Here is a 6,127-nt window from a genome sequence, read left to right as displayed (position 1 = left end):
TAATACTTGCCTCTTTTTGCCTTGTATTTTCTTCTGCAGGCAACATGGAACGACGGGATCTCCGTGCTGAAATTTAAACTTATTCAGGGTTTGTTTGGCCTTTTTATACACTAATTGGGTTTCCTAGGCATTTAATGTCCATAATTCAAATCTGAACTTCAAATACATGCTCCAGTTCACCAAAATGGCTAGAAAATTTATACATGTGTCCTTGGGTGCATGTTTAGGTCCCATGGTAGGAATGGGAATGAATTACAACCGTACCCGCGTCCCGGCTCGTCCTCAAACATTTGGAATCTCGGTTTTTAAATCCCCGTAAATCCTAAACTCACTAGAAAGTCATCAAAGGTGGCATGGTGTCACGTCATGGCACATATATGTCGTGGAAAAACATTGTCCAATTTGGGCCAAGCTTTATTACAAACCTCTTACAAATCGGAGCTTATCTCAAATAAGCCTCATGGTTCCGATAGGGAAACGTGTTCCCCTTGTGGGCGAAACGTAATCACTGCCTCTTTTCGCCTTGTATTTTCTTCTACGAGCAACATGGAACGACATAATATTTGTGCTGAAATTTAAACTTATTCATGGTTCGTTTGGCCTTTTTATACACTAATTGAGTTTCCTAGGCATTTAATGTCCACAATTCAAATATGAACTACAAATACATGCTCCAGTTCACCAAAATGGCTAGAAAAATTATACATGTGTCCTTGGGTGCATGTTTAGGTCCCATGCCAGGAATGGGAACAAATTACAACCGTACCGGCTTCCTGGCTCGTCCTCAAACATTTCGAATCTCGGTTTTTAAATACCCATAAATCCAAAACTCACCTGAAAGTCATCAAAGGTGGCATGGTGTCACGTCATGGCACATATATGTCATGGTAAAAACATTGCCAATTTGGGCCAAGCTTTATTACAAACCTCTTAGAAACCGGAGCCTGTCGCAAGAACCCTCGTGGTTTCGATAGGGAAACGTGTCCCCTTGTGGGCCAAACGATAATCGCTCCCTCTTCTAGCCTCGTATTTTCTTCTACACGCAACACGGAACAACAGGAGATTCACGCTGAACTTTGAAATTATTCAAGGTTCGTTTGACCTTTTTTATTCATTAATTGAGTTTTCTAGGCATTTAATGTCCATAATTCAAATCCGAACTACAAATACATGCTCCAGTGCACCAAAATGGCTAGAAAAAACATACATGTTTCCTTGGGGTGCATGTTTAGGTCCCATGGAACAAATGGGAATGACTTCAACCGTCTCGCCGTCCTGGCTTGGCCACAATCATTGCGAATCTCGGTTTTTAAATCTCTGTAAATCCAAAACTCACCAGGAAATCATGAAACTTGGCATGGTGTCACTACATGGTACATATAATTGTCCAATTTGGGCGAAGCTATATTACAAGCCTCTTACAAACCGGAGCCTGTCATAACCCTCGTGGTTCTGGTAGGGAAACATGCCCCTCTTGCGGGCGAAACGATAATCGCCGCCTCTTCTCGCCTTTTTTCTACAGGCAACATAGAATAACAAGAGTGTCGTGCTAAAATTTGAAACTGTTCAAGGTTTGTTTGGCCATTCTATATATTAATTAAGTTTTCTAGGCATTTAATGTAGTGCATGATTCAAATTTCAACTACAATCACATGCTCCAATGAAGCAAAATGGGTGGGAAATCGTACAGGTGTCATTGGGTGCATGTTTAGGTCTGATTTAAGGAATGATAATGAATTACAAACTTCTCGTTGTCCTGAAACATTGAGAATCTCAGTTTTTAAATCCGAGTAAATCAAAAACTCACCCAAAAATATGAAACTTGGCATGGTTTCATGACATGGCACATATATGCCATGGTAAAAAAAAATTTCCAGTTTGAGACAAGGCGCACACATTAATTGCCAATGAAGTCCTTTTTGAAACAAATAGCTGACATGTTTTAATATCGTAAACGGTTGTATTATATGAACCGTGTCAAAATTTAACCATACTCGGTGGCATGCATGCAGCTGTTTGATTAGATGGGACGAGCACGAGAAGTCCGCTGTGCAGGCTCGATGGGACGCGTGCGAGCAGTCCGCTGCGCAGGCTCGACGGGACGGGTGCATCCTGTCCACCTTGCAGGCTCGACGGGACACGTGCGAGCAGCAAGGCCGCCCATGCTCACCGGGAAGCGAGCTCTTTGACCCTCCATGCACCAACCGCCGCCCGCCTCGTTCACAACTTCTCCATTAATGGGTTAATTAAAGCACCTGGACGGAGGGTGTTTGCTTGTGATCCCATGACAGCATTTGCTTTGTTCGTGTTTTCAACTTGTATTCTGGCCTAATTTAAATTGCCACATAGGGCAACGGATAATACGACCACAAATAAAATGGCAACGGATAATACAACGAAAAATTTACAATGGCGCAGATAATAATTGTCTTACGTATTCCGGATAATTTAAAATGCCATATGTGGCAAAGCTCGAATGACACGGGGGCAAGAGAAGAAGGAAATCGCAGACAATGATCTAGATCACTACTATCTCTAGTCGTCGATGGATTGCCGGGCAACGACATCCTCTAGCTCCTTCTTCAATTCCTCACGACTTTGCTTGAAAGTAGCCACGGATTCCTCCACCTCCTGCTCGCGCTCGATCCGGAGCTTCCTCAAGTCACCCATCAGTTCCTCGACGACCGCTGTCAGCGTCATCCCCGAGGCACTGCTCTACTCATGCAGCATAATCCAGCCGACGGCCTCCTCCTCCTTCTCGGTGAGCGCCTTGAGGAGCTTCGCTTGTCACCCATGAGTTGCTCGACGAGGCCGGTCGCCTTGTCAACTGAGGCATCACTGGTCGTGAGCAGCTTCATCAAGCCATCGACCAGCTCCTGCTGCTTAATGACCCCAGCGAGAATGTCATCATCGTCGGCCGAGGACTCCAGGAATGCCAGCTCGTCGTGATGGCCGACGGCGCGAGTGCGCTTGTGAGAGCCCTCGCGTGCCCGTGAGAGCTCGTTCGAGGGCTCTGCGGTGTGCCGGGACATCTCTGCTGCGGCTGCGGCTGCGGCTTCACGGTGGGACCTCTCTAGTGCTTCCGCAAACTTGGTCTTTGTTGCCTGGTTATATGTCCACCCGAAACTCCTCCTACCGGTCATGGCGGAACGACTTGGCGGGAAAGACCAGTTTTTTGGGTGATGAGGAGAGGAACTGTGAAGTAATTTCTTGTGGGTAGTTTTTATAGCCCGGTGCTAAGTGTGAACACAAATTAGTTTGATAGGTGTGAATGGATTTGCAATTACTTATTGCGTTGTAATCCGCAATGTGACGAGAAACAAGGTCAGAATTTATTGATGGCAGAAGGTTGACCACGTGGTTGCTTGCCGTTGAGGTCGCCGTGGTGCGCTCTGCTCACGTCCGTCCGCGCGTTTTGCTCGCCATTAAGGCGGACGCAGCGCGCTCCACCCTGGCGTCCGTGCGCGCGCTCTGCTCGCCATTGAGGCTAATTTACAATGGCAATGGTTAATAATTGTTAATAATTGTCTTACATATTCAGGATAATTTAAAATGCCACATGCTGCAAGGCCCAGAACACTCACGACCTACATATGCATACAATTATAATAAAATACAGGCTAAAAGGCTGAGTTGGCGGCCTTCCGATGATGGTCTTCTTGGACTCCATGATCAGCATGGCACCCTTGCAGCCGTTCACTTCAAGTGTCCCGACCCGCCTCCGTCTATGGAGCTGCTAGCGCTGGGAGGCTCTTGGGGCTGCTTGGCCTCTTCCAGAAGATCTTGACAGCGTGCAATCACGCGCATGACATCTCCATGGAACTGCTCCATTTCCATGTCTCTGGCCTGGTAGCAAATTCCGTCCATCACCTGCATCCTCAAGATATGACGTTGGCGATGTTCTACTTTGTCGGGGACGACAACTCCGCCAAGGATGCGCTCGAGCCTGGCCACCACATCATCGGGATCGAGGTTGACACGGTCGCCGCCGGCAATGATGAAGCCACAGGCTTCCTGTCACTTGACTGAATCGCAGAGGTCCTCTGCCCATTCCTTGTTGGGCATCAGGCTCTCGATGAGCACAGGTGACGACGGCTCAACAGGTGGGTCGTCGATCATGCCGCTGAGCAGCTCTGGATCATTTGCACAGTGGATGGCAAACTGCTCATCACACCTCGTCTACAATATGTCGATTGTGCGCCCAAGGACTGTCACGCTGATATCGCTGCCGATGGGCCATGGTGCCTGCACCGGCCGATGAAGCTCTTGCTCCCCGACCTGCTCTGGCTCGTTCTCCTCGCCAAAGATATAGCACAGGTAGGCGTCGACGTCGAAGCTTTGGTTGTTGCCTGGCATGCTTGGAATAACTAATGGTTGATGGGTGAGGACTAGATCTGCGCAGAGTGTCGCGACGGTGCGTTGCTGTCTGGGTTATATGCAGCAAGCCATTAGCTGGTGGCGGGAAACCGATGAGGGAAGAGGCGTGGATTTTACAATTCACCCATGTGGAGAGCGGGAAGCATTCGCTGGAGCACACACACAACCCAAATACCGTATCCGGTGCCATGTGCTATTTATCACACAAGTGTTAACATAAGGAAACGTATGTGTAACTTAGTAATCATCGCACATCAGTACTCGCAGACGCATCGTGTGTGATAGTCCTAGCCACCACAAGCAAGTAGTTTGCATTTTTCAAAGTTTTTGGTACACACAGAATCGCACACGAACCAACTGTATTAACCGCCTATGTTGTAATTTCTCATCGCAAACAGTTCATCCGACTCGGCTATTTGCCACGTATCACACACATCTTATTAAGTTGAACTGTTTCTGTTGTGTTCCCTAATCAAAAACAGGTCGTCCGAGTGAAACGTATGCCGTATATCACACACACCTTGATCTGGCTAACCGTTTCTGTTGCACTCCCTAATAGCAAACAGATCATCGGAGCAAACTTTATGCCGTACATTGCACACATGATGATATGGCTGCCCGTTTCTATTGTTCCGCCTCATCGCAAACAGTTCGAATGGATTAACAGTGTGCCCTGCATCGCACACGCAACTAAAATCTGAACTGGGTTTGATGGCTCCGCCATCGTAAATGTTTCGCACCTTTCAGACGGGTTTTTTTACATCCCCGTTTGCGATTAATGCATCACACACTATTTCGTCAAAGGGTCTCTGATCGTAGTGTCGTGTTAGCAGCATCCTGCAGTAGTGAACCTAGATTTATAGTGGCCAGTTTGAAAGGGGATCCCAAAATGGCCAATTTGAAAGGGGACAAGTAGTACATCTTATCCTGACGAAAGGTGGTCTTTGCATGCAAAGGTTCTAGCCATGACGCAAGAGTTGGCTCGGCGATGCCATCCATCCTGCCGAGCTCGCGGTCTTGCTCTTGTTGCACCGGAATGGAAACCTTTGGGGCATTCCTTGGGAACCCGCGCTCGTCCTTGTCTCCTTATCACCAAAGAGGAAACTGCCTCCTCTGCGCCCGCTGGTGCCTGCCTGGCCTTGGTCGTCATGGCTCACGTCATCGCGGCCTCATGAGGCTGGGTGCCTGCATAGAAATCTCCGCTCCTCGGGAGGCAAACTCGGAGAGCTGCTCCTCTGGAGGTCTTGGCGTCACCCGCCTCACGAGGCCGGGGTGACCTCATGAGGGTCTTGTCCTGGGGGGTCTTGCAGCTGGGCCGTACCAGGCCGTTGAAGGAGCCACGCCATGGGCCGCAGGCAGGCAGATCTGGGTACCCCTGATCCTAGAATGCTGACAGTAGCCGTCGGGCCGAAGGCACGCTCGAGCTGGCTTCGAGGCGAAGCCAAAGGGCAAGGGCGAAGCGCCGCGGGCTCCAACCGTCTACGGGCCAAGGCTGATGCGTGGCCCACGCTGGGATGTGGACGCCTCTGCTTCCCCATGTCGCCTCGGCAACTGCCCAGGCTGACAAAAGGCTGGCGCCCACTGCAGAGCTGTCACTGCCTGACCCAACCTTGCTCCTGATCCCCTTCTCCAACCGAAAGCTTCTCCAGATCCAATCGCAACTCCGCCACCTTCCTTCTCCTTCCTCGACACCGGCGACTATGCGAATGGCGCCCGGGAAGTCGAAGCCCGCGGCTCGGGCCGCGACCTC

The sequence above is a fragment of the Triticum aestivum genome, chromosome 4D, assembly GCF_018294505.1.
Source record: "Triticum aestivum cultivar Chinese Spring chromosome 4D, IWGSC CS RefSeq v2.1, whole genome shotgun sequence".
Lineage (NCBI taxonomy): Eukaryota > Viridiplantae > Streptophyta > Magnoliopsida > Poales > Poaceae > Triticum > Triticum aestivum.
Note: the sequence above shows the minus strand (reverse complement) of the source record.